This window comes from Phalaenopsis equestris, unplaced genomic scaffold, assembly GCF_001263595.1.
Source record: "Phalaenopsis equestris unplaced genomic scaffold, ASM126359v1 Scaffold000107, whole genome shotgun sequence".
NCBI classification, from domain to species: Eukaryota; Viridiplantae; Streptophyta; class Magnoliopsida; order Asparagales; family Orchidaceae; genus Phalaenopsis; species Phalaenopsis equestris.
This window is the reverse complement of record NW_018164549.1, coordinates 3728650-3739089: the sequence shown is the minus strand read 5'-3', so window position 1 is coordinate 3739089 and position 10440 is coordinate 3728650.

The following is a 10440-nucleotide window of genomic DNA, read 5'->3' as shown; positions in this document are numbered from 1 at the left end:
GCTCGTTAACTTATCGAACAAAATTAACGAGCCGAAAACAAACTTCTTAACGAGCCGAACATGAGCTGTTTGCGAACAACGAGCCGTTTTGACAGCCCTATTTAAGGGTTGATCTGCTTGTCCACGTCTGGCCTTCATATAGATTAAACATTTAGAGGCTTTAAATACATACCACTTAATTCTTATGTTTTTACATATCCAACACCTAACTTCAATTTTTATATACATGCCAGCTTATCTATGTATGAAAATGTGAAATTCACTTTTTAAAATTTAAAGTGGCGGTATTTTTGATGTGATATGGACGACTTGGGTGTTATTAATATAAAATGTAATGTTTAGTTGTTCAACTCCCTAATTTTGATAATATCATTTAAATATTTAGCTTCAATTACAAGTTATTGACCCCTTATTCAGTTCTGATAAGTGAGTTGAATCCTCCTCTTCCATGCTTCACTCTTGGTTCGTTTGACCTACCCATCAGATATGAGCATACTATTTCTGCTGATGTTTTCCTAATATAGATCGTATCTTGAATTTATATGCTAGACATGTTCTCTAAAATTTTTTCAAACCTTTATAATTCACAAGTCATATAAAAAAAAAGCACGTATCATTACAATTTTTTTCTAATATTTTGTAATTTTAACTAGATTATATGACATATTTGTAAATCTGCTAATTAAATAGTTGTATCCATTAAAATGTGAAGAACCATAAGACAGATCAATTTGAGGAAGAACCAGTGATTGATTATGTTGAAGAGCATTTTGATATATACAAATGCCAACTCAACAAGAGGGTGAAGTAACGATCTTCATGCTGTCGAGGGTATCCTCAATCCATGCAATAGAAGAGCATAGAAGAAGGGGAGAAAGGCACAAAAGATGAGTGGTGTGTATGATATGGATGTTGATTATGATTTCAAGGCGGATTTTTAGATGAAGAATGTTGTTTCTGATCTCAATAACTCCATCATGGAGGTGAAATATGAGGAAGATGAAGTCATAAATTAGGTTCAAATGTCTATAGATGAAAAAGATTAATGAACTGCAATATTCAAAATTTTATTTTATTTTTATATTCTAAATTATTAAATTTTGGTTCATTAAGATACAACACGAGAGATTGTTATCCTGAATGGATGAGCATGGAAAAAATGCAACGTGGGAGAGAAAATCATGGTGATGATAAGTATATTTGTTTATGGTTGGAAAATTAATATGTTTCTCAATGCTTTATGTCCCAACATTTGAAAAATTAAAATGTCTAATTATTATTTCATTTGCCTTTAAATTATTGTTTTTTTAGTATATTTTGTTTTTTGTGATTTGTGTTAGAAATTTATTAAGTTATTGAGGAATGGGAATGAGAAGGATCGAGATGCCGCCATTCAGTGCCTTCGTCTGGCTCTTGCTCCTTGCACCCTCGATGAATACCCAATAATTTATGTCCTGCTTTGAGACTAATTTCTTTCTTTAGTTGTGTGTTTTGGTATGTGATTTTTGTATGCTTGCGTCTTGATAATTCTCTTTTCGGGCTGGTCTGCTATCTCGGTGCTCGTAGTAAGCATGATCGTGTTACTGTTTTTTGTGTTTTTCATGTATTTTTAGCAAACTGTCCATGTTTTGCACGGGAAGTAGAGCAAAACAATAAGAAAATTAAACAAACAATAACAATTCTAATTAGAGCAGAACCACCGTTGAGTTATCTATGGGTTTCTTGCAGCTCATATTAAAAATCTTTGAAAGGCAATCTTTTATTCTAAGTCTTTTTTTGTTCATTATAATACTGTAATTCTTAAAAGCATTATTATAATGAACAAAAAAACACCTAAATGAGGAGTTTAAGCAGATAAATCAGTTGTTTTTCAAATGCACGAACTAAACAGCTAGTTAGCTTATCCAGATTAGAGAAATAATAATCATTTATCCAGAAACAGTTGTAAATCAGCTGTTTTTCAAATGCACAAACCAAACAACTAGCCAACTTATCTGAATTAGTTGTTGATCAGTAGCTTATCAGGATAAGTTACTTATATGGATAAGCTGCAACTGCCTAATACACATAAAATATATAGTGTTTTTATACACATTTTTATACATATTTTTGAGAAATTATTTTTTAATGAAATGTATTTGTGTGTTTTTCTTGCAGGTACAACAATCAAATGGATGAAAAATGCTAAAATGAGAGAAAAAGAGTCAAATTTGAAGCAAAAATGAAAAAAATGTGCAAAAATGAACTGGAGCGCCTAAGCGCTAAGTACCCCACACTTAAGCGCCAGAAAAGTAGTTACTTGATGAATTATTTAATTTGAGCGGATTTTTGAAGAGGTGTTTGAAGCAACCCTTGATAAAAATGTGGGAGATAGCCCATGAATACAAAAATTCATTCAATTGACTTTTGAGGAATGACTTTTTAGAAGAAAACTTCTAGAAGATTCATTGATGGAGACACCTTTTTGAAGAGACACCAAGGCACTTTTTGGATTTTATTAAAGAAAACTTGGATCATCAAAGCCAACCTCCAGAGGCCAGCCATCCATCAAACTTTACAGCTCATCACCGCCGCCGCCGCCGACTACCTTTAGTTTATTTTATTTTATTTTGAGTGTTAGTTTGTATTGTGAGAGAAGGAAGAGAATTCAAAGGAAATTTAAGACATTTGGTAGAGAGAATTTGAGATAAGTGTTTATCTTTGTGTCTACACTTGGTTTTAATTTAGATTTCTTGTTTGTGTGCATGATTTCTACTTTTAAACTCATGTGTGGTTGTGTTTTCTCCATGAATTCTGAGTAATTTTGTTTATCATTTTTCTTAAAATGATAAGTGCTTAAGTATTTAAAGGAGTTGTGAAAAGTATTAGACTTCAATGTTGGAAGAAGTTGTGATTATTTGAAACATTGTACTTCATTTACTTCTTGATTTGACCAATTAAGATGTTAATATATGTTGTGAGAACATGTAAGATCCGAGATGGTATTGTCTCAGTCAACAAATGGTTAGAATCACATATTAATTTCATGAATGAGAATGTAGTTCATGGGGTTGAGTGCAAATAAATAAGAAAATATATTTTAAAGGGTGTAGAATTAGGGAACATTAGAGTGACAGACTAAAGCCCCTAACTTGATTTATAGTTCTAGGTTTTGATACGAGATGTTAGCCCCCAGGTAGAGGGAGAATCCTGGAGTATCGGGGGAAGGGAAAAGGAGAGCTAGTATCTTCCCTGGCTAGCCGGTCTTCAAGACTATGCAAACTATAGACTAGCCAATGTTTCTTATTGCATCTCTAGTAAGGGTAAAGAATTTTATTTCTCCTATTTGACACAACACATTCAATGTACTTCCACAACATAATTTCTATATTTATCATGTATTCATGATAAGGAAAAATTTATTTTATTAATATTGCATTCATCTTGCAAGCATTTTAGTTAAGTTAATTGTTTGCTTACTTTATTTTCAATTATAAAAAATTACAAAAAGAATTGAACTTTCATTCCTATTTTAGCATCTTAAGTTAAAGTAAGAATATATTGCTAAGTAAATTTTGTCATCTAAAATTAGTCCTCCCTGCGGAATCGATATTTGAGACTTAATCAAAAAGTTTTATATTACTAGATAACGATACATATACTTGCGTAGTATTCCATATTGAAATATTATAACTGCATTCTTAATTGCTTCATAGTGAAAGATTTACCTAGCTTTTGCTTTGGATCAAGTCTTTGGTTTGTTGCAAATCAAGAATAACTATTAAGGGAAATAATCATACAATCACATACATCGCATTTTACATCTATATATATAGAAAATCGGGATCACTTCCCAAATAGACCCTAAGATGAAAACAAAGTTGCATATTTCTCGGCTCGAGAGCATGAAGAGATTCGTGAATGAACTATTACACTTTCTAGAGATATCCTCCATGTAGAGGAAAGAAAGTGAATGATATTCATTTAATAACTTTGAGATACATTGAAATTGCATGTAAGATGTGATGTAATAACAAAAAATAACAGACATGGACTGCATGACTGGAGAGTCACTGGTATTATTTGCAAATATTCTCTATATTCCAAGTCTGGGGGGGATTTTCCCCTTTGAATCATTGAGCTTGAATTTTTAGGCTTAATCATGGTAGAGATGATAAATTGACCTTCCTAAAAGGGGGACAATTTGTTGTGTTTTGGACCACAACTGACAGCTTCAATATTACGCAAGACCAGGTCACCGATGGAGATAAATTAAAGCTTGACTCTCTTATTGAAGTGGCGAGCAACTCTTTGACGTAGGAAGTGGCTAAGGTGGGTCACATCACGTGTTTCTTGGAGGAGATCCAAATGTTACCAGAGTCTTTCCTCATTGCAATCCAAGTCATCAGTTTTAAGTTGTCGGTTTGGAACTCCGATATCAATTGGGATGATAGTCTCAGTGTCAAAACACAAGTTATATGGATTTTCCTTGATTGAAGTTCGTGAAGTTGTAAGATAGGCCTAGAGGACATTGTGGAACTCTTCCATCCACCGCTCTCCAGTCTTCTCAAGTCGAGTTTTCAACCCCTTAAGCAATGTCTGATTCATCACTTTTATATGTTCGTTCGTTTAAGAATACACCATAACAGTGTGCACCGGCTAGATGTGAAGATTGTTGCAAAATGACATCAATGCCTTTCTAGAGAATTGAGTCTCATTATTAAGGATAAGCTTCGCGGGGAGCCCGCAGTTACATATAGTATTTTTCCAAACAAACTCCTCGGCATTGGATTCAATGATCTTAGTGAGCAACTCCGCTTCTACCCACTTTGTGAAGTAGTTGACAACTAAGATGAAGAATTTCAATTGTTCAGTAGTTATTGAAAATGATCTCATGGTATCTACCACCAATTAGGAAAAAGACCAAGGTCTCAAAGATAACATGAATTATACTAACGATGCATGCATAAGATTGAAGTATAGTTGAAAACTCTTACACTTTTGCACAAAGTATAACACATCTTGCTTGATCATGAGCCAGAAGAAACCTTATCTCATTATTTTCAGGGAAGAAGCTCTACCCCCAAGATGCTCCCTATATATTCTGGGATGAACTTATCATAGAGTATAATCAGCTTCGGATGAGGGAAGACACTTGAGGCATGGACCTACGAAAGACTTTTTATATAGTTCATGCCCAATAAGGATAAAGTTGGTGGTCATGTGCCTTAGGTGAATTGATGCAGGAATATCATCAGGTAGTATTCCGTCTCGGAGGAAGGAGATGATAGGATCCATCCAAGATGGTTCATTTGAGTCATCTATAGTCAGTATCACCCAAGGGCCTTGGATGTTGAGAAAATGTATCTCCTTGAATCATTTTTTTAAAAATAGATTTCTAATTGTCGAACTAGCGATCTTAGAGAGGGCATCGACTTGGGTATTCTGCTCCTGAAGTATGTGAAAGCTGATATGTTTCAATTCAGGCAAGAAGTGTTTTCACTAGACTAGGATATTGTACGAGTTGTAAGTTATGGGCGTCAAATTTCACCTCTACTTGAGATGCTAAGAGCTGAGAATCAGTGTAAATGATCGTATTTCGTACATCACAGTCCATGACGAGTTTTAATCTTGCGATAAGGGCTTCATACTCAATAACATTATTGGTGGCTGAAAATTTCAAGCGGAGTCTGTACTCCAAGATGTCTTGCTTTGGGGAGATGCATAGTATTTCAACAACAGCTCTAGAGTTTTCTGATGCTCCAGCCACATACAGTGTCCTCTAAGGTGATAGTGAAGGAGAAAAAGGCAGCTCATCAAAAGCAGGCATTGTACATTCTTCCAAAAAGTCGTCCAACACTTATGATTTTATGTTTGGCCGTGATAGATAACAAATGTCAAATTCTCCTAATTCTACTGACTATTTAACTAATTTTCTCAATGTTTCTGATTTTTGTAGGATAACCTTCAATGGGAGTTGTGTGTAGAAGCCGATAGTGTGAGCCTGGAAGTACAAATAAAATCTCATTGCTAAAAATACTAAGGCCATTATAGTCTTGTCCGCCAACAAGTAACGACTTTCTATGTCGGAGAGAATCTTGCTAACATAATAAACTGGCCTTTCGTCAGAGTTAACGACTCTGACTAACTCAGAAGGTAGAATAACCAGATAAATATACATCATTTGCCCCTAAACGGGCTCTAAGAGGAGGGGAGGTGAAGTTGAATATGCACTGAGTTGCTAGAAAGCAGTTTGACAGTCATCTGTCCACTGAAAATCAGCATTCTTAGTACCTCTCAATATCTTGAAGAATAGTAGATACATATCCCCAGAACGAGCTAAGAAGTGAGATAGGGCGGCTATAGATCGTTTAAGCATTGCATCTTATTGATGTTTCTTAGAGGCACCATGTCTCTCAGTGTCTTGATTTTTTTTAGGTTTGCCTCAATTCCATGATGAGTAACCATGATTCTCAAGAACGCCCCTGATGTGACTCCGAAGGTGAATTTAGTCGGGTTGCGGCGTATGTCACACTGACAAAGAAATCAAAAACAATATTTCAAATAAGAGATGTGTTAGGATGCTTTTAGGTTTTTAACTAACATATTATCAATGCACACTTCCTTTATATGCCCAAAAAGGTCTTTTAATACCTTATTCATGAGGTGTTCATAGGTTGAACCAGTGTTCTTCAACCCAAATTGCATAACTTAGTAGCAATACATGGAAGGCGGTGGCTTCCTTGTCTCTCAGATTCATCTTTATTTGATTTGCCTCAAGTATGCATCCATGAAATGAGCATCTGCTATCTAGACGTGACATCAACAAGTTGATCTATGTGCTTGAGGGGTAAATTGTTTTTCAGACAAGCCTTATTGAATTAGGTTTAGTTGACACACATTCTACATGCACTGCTGGCTTTCTTTATCATGACAAAATTGCATAGCCATACGGGGTGTTGTACTTCCCATATGAATTTTGCCTCCATAAGTTTGTTGACTTCCTGCTCAATAGCTTGTAACAGATCTAGGGTGAAGTTGCGCTTCTTTTGGATGACTGGTTTAAAGATTAGATCTACCTTTAAAGAGTGTATGGTTATTTATGGGTTGACTCCAGGCATGTTGGTCGGAGTCCATGCAAAAAGTTCTGGTTCCTCTAATGGTGATCAACATATTCCAACCTCCGCTCATCAGAGAGTAGGGAACCAAGCCGCACTATTCATGAGGAGTGTTCATCAGAGAGTGGGACATGGATCAAATCTTCCACGAGAGAAGTATGTTGAGATACACCTTCTTTTTGAAGATTAAATTTCTCGACGCTAAGTGTCACCGATGGGTGTGGCTGGGCTTGCCAGAGGTAACATGATTGCACTATCTACTGATCCCCTCATACGACGTTGATTCCTACCGGGGTTGGAAACCTGAGCTTCAGGTGTGGCATAGAAGTCACAATGTCAAAGATTGATTGCAAGGGTCTCTTAGAGATGACATTGTATGTTGATTCTGACTTGATGTTGATAAATTGGATTGAGTGGGTTGTCTGTAAAAAAAAAAATTCTCCTATGACAATAGGGAGATTTATTGTTCCTCGACCCTTATCAGTTGATTATAAAATCCATATAATGGCTAGGAAGTAGGTTGAAGTTTTTACCTTATCAGTCTCAGATTGAGGAAAGTTGAGTAGAACAAGACATCGACAAAGCTCCCATTATCGATTATGATCCTCTTTAAATTGTAGTAGGTTCGTCAATTCCTGCGTTGATGATGAGAGGGTCTTGGTGGGGGAGTTGGACTCCTTCCAAATCAGAATCATCAAAAGTGATAAGCTTGAGGCACAATCTCTTCTGTGCTGGTTCATTAAGTGCAGTGATAAGAACTTGATCGGTCAGCAATTAACCTCCATCCTAAATTTTGTCTACGAATGAGTGACCCCCAAATTGTTGCTTTTATGTATGTTCTCTCCCCCCTCAGTGAGAGCATTATCAGTGTCAGCTAGTTTGTTTTGCACAAATCGACCAAGATAACCCTAGCGAAGAAACTTTCAACCTCTTCCTTGAGTTGCTTACATGCCTCAGTGGGGTTGCCACGACTCCGATGGAAATGAAAATATTGTTCCTAATTCTCCGAGTTTGGTTTTTGGGCATGATGTCACTTATTAGTTTTCTCATATTTGATAGCCATCAGGACGTTGACACACGACATGTTGAGTGGTGTATATTCTTTCTTAGGTCGATGCTCACTTCGTTGGCCAATAGGTTGGGAATGGAAGTCACAATTTCTCTGTTATTCAGACTTTCTCCGTTGTGAAGATTTATTATTATATCCAGCCTTACTCTTGAACTTTCCCCCAAATTGCTCAAACTGCTCCTTATGTACATTGATGGTCTCATCCACAGTGATTTGGGTCTCAACATGGTGGACAAGGTCAACATAAGAATGAATTGTGTCCCGCATCAGTGATGAGTAGAAGGGTTATGGGCTGAGTCTCCCAAGGAAAACTTCTCTAAGTAACTCTAGATCTACTTTCGAAATCTGAAGGTCTTCAGTGGAAAACCTGTGGAAGTAGTCCTTAAGCAACTCTCATTCACTTTGGCAAATTCCTGAGAGATGGGATGAATCATTGATGATCTGTCTAGTTGCTATGAATTGTTCCATGAATAGTCTGTCAAGCTAGTTAAATGTGTTTACAATGCCCCTTGACACACAATAGAACTACGTACGAGCTTGTCCTTTAAGAGTGGCTGTGAAAACTTGACATAGAAGAAATCAGAGGCATGATGAATGTGCATGATGGTTCGATGGTGATCAATATGTTCATAGGGGACAATTATCCATTCGTAGGTGTCAATGTTTAGAAGCTTGAAGCACACTGGGATGAGGTGTTGGAAGACTGCATCCACTAAGTAAGAAGATTCATGGAAATTAAGCTGAGTGGGGAAGCAATCATTTTTCTTTATGGGGAACTCTTTTCGGACGAGGTGTCGTAACTCGTTACGAATGACATCATCTGGAATGATAGCAAGGTGTGGCGGTGTCAGGTGAGCTGCGCGAGATGGATGAGTGAAATTTGCAATATCTAGGAGTTTAACATCATGACTCGGTAGGGGAAGTGTTCCTTCTTAGAGAGGAAGCCGATACGAGTTTCTCCGAGCGGTGCATTTTCCGTAGGTCACTGAGTTAGGGGTAAACAAACTCCATCCAATAGTGTGGGTAGCGGTTGTTGAGCCACGCAGAGGAGTTGTAAGATCACTAGTTGAGACTTCTCCATTATGTACATTTGATCTTTCAGAAAAGGACTTGACACACCTTCATCGATAGGATAACATCTCTCACGGTGGGAGATGAAGAGGCATGTCTTCCTTGGCTTCGTGCCTGGAAGGATGAGTGTTTGAGCGGGATGTTCCGTTGTCACGAATATTATGTCTGGTGACCATGTAGTGAGCCTCACAACTACTTCAGTGGGGGGATTGAAGTTTCCCACAGACGACGCCAAACTGATGCGTGCTAGAAAATTTGCAGAAGTAGAGTAGTAGATTAACGTCTTAGCATGGTACGAAGATTCAAAACACACTCAGAAGAGAAAAATAACTAGTAATGACATTAGAAGTTTTTACGTGAAAAACCAATACAGAGAAAAATCATGGGGTTGGCTCAACTGAAAAGTTATACTATAAAAGATGATTACAATTTCGACTAATTCTCTCACAGGGGGGAAATGGTTGGAAGACCTCCCAAGTTATAACGTTGACGTGCGAATGAACTATTTGCAAGGAATGGGCGACAACCGATAGCGATCGACGATGATCGACATGTGGTGGTCGGTGGGCGGTCAACGATCGGCTATTCTAGACGACGATCAGCGGTGGTCGACGGCGGTGGGAGTGGTGTTGGACTCAGCTCCTTCCCAATCTCTTCAGGATTCATGCTCTCCTCCTGCTTCAATTTCTCTCCCCCCTAATCAGAAGATGCTCTATTTATAGAGTTATGTGTGTAATTAATGCAGAAATATGATCACTATGATCAAATGGCTTAGAGGGCTTCCCTCGATCAGACAAAATTTAATGAACATTTGAGTGCCTTAATGATGTCAGAATTAAGTGATGTTGGGCTCGTTGGGTTTGTCTTGTCAATACGCTTGATTTTATTATAAACTTATCATAATCGATATTCGTTTGACATTTCAAGTGCGTCTAGAAAACATTCAAAAACGGTTTAATAGCTTGATTTAGGCTTAATTTGGTTTAAATTAGACCAATTTTGGTAGCAACGGGTTCTTATCGTCGACTCGGTCAGTTTAACCGTAAGTTTGCTAAAATCAGAGCTCTGGATGAATTTTTTATGAATGTTTGAATATTTCTTGCTTAAGAAGTCATCTCAAAACCTACGCCATGCCTAGAGAAATGTGCTGGATGATGAAGCTTAGTTGGACCTGTATCATATATATATATATATATATATATA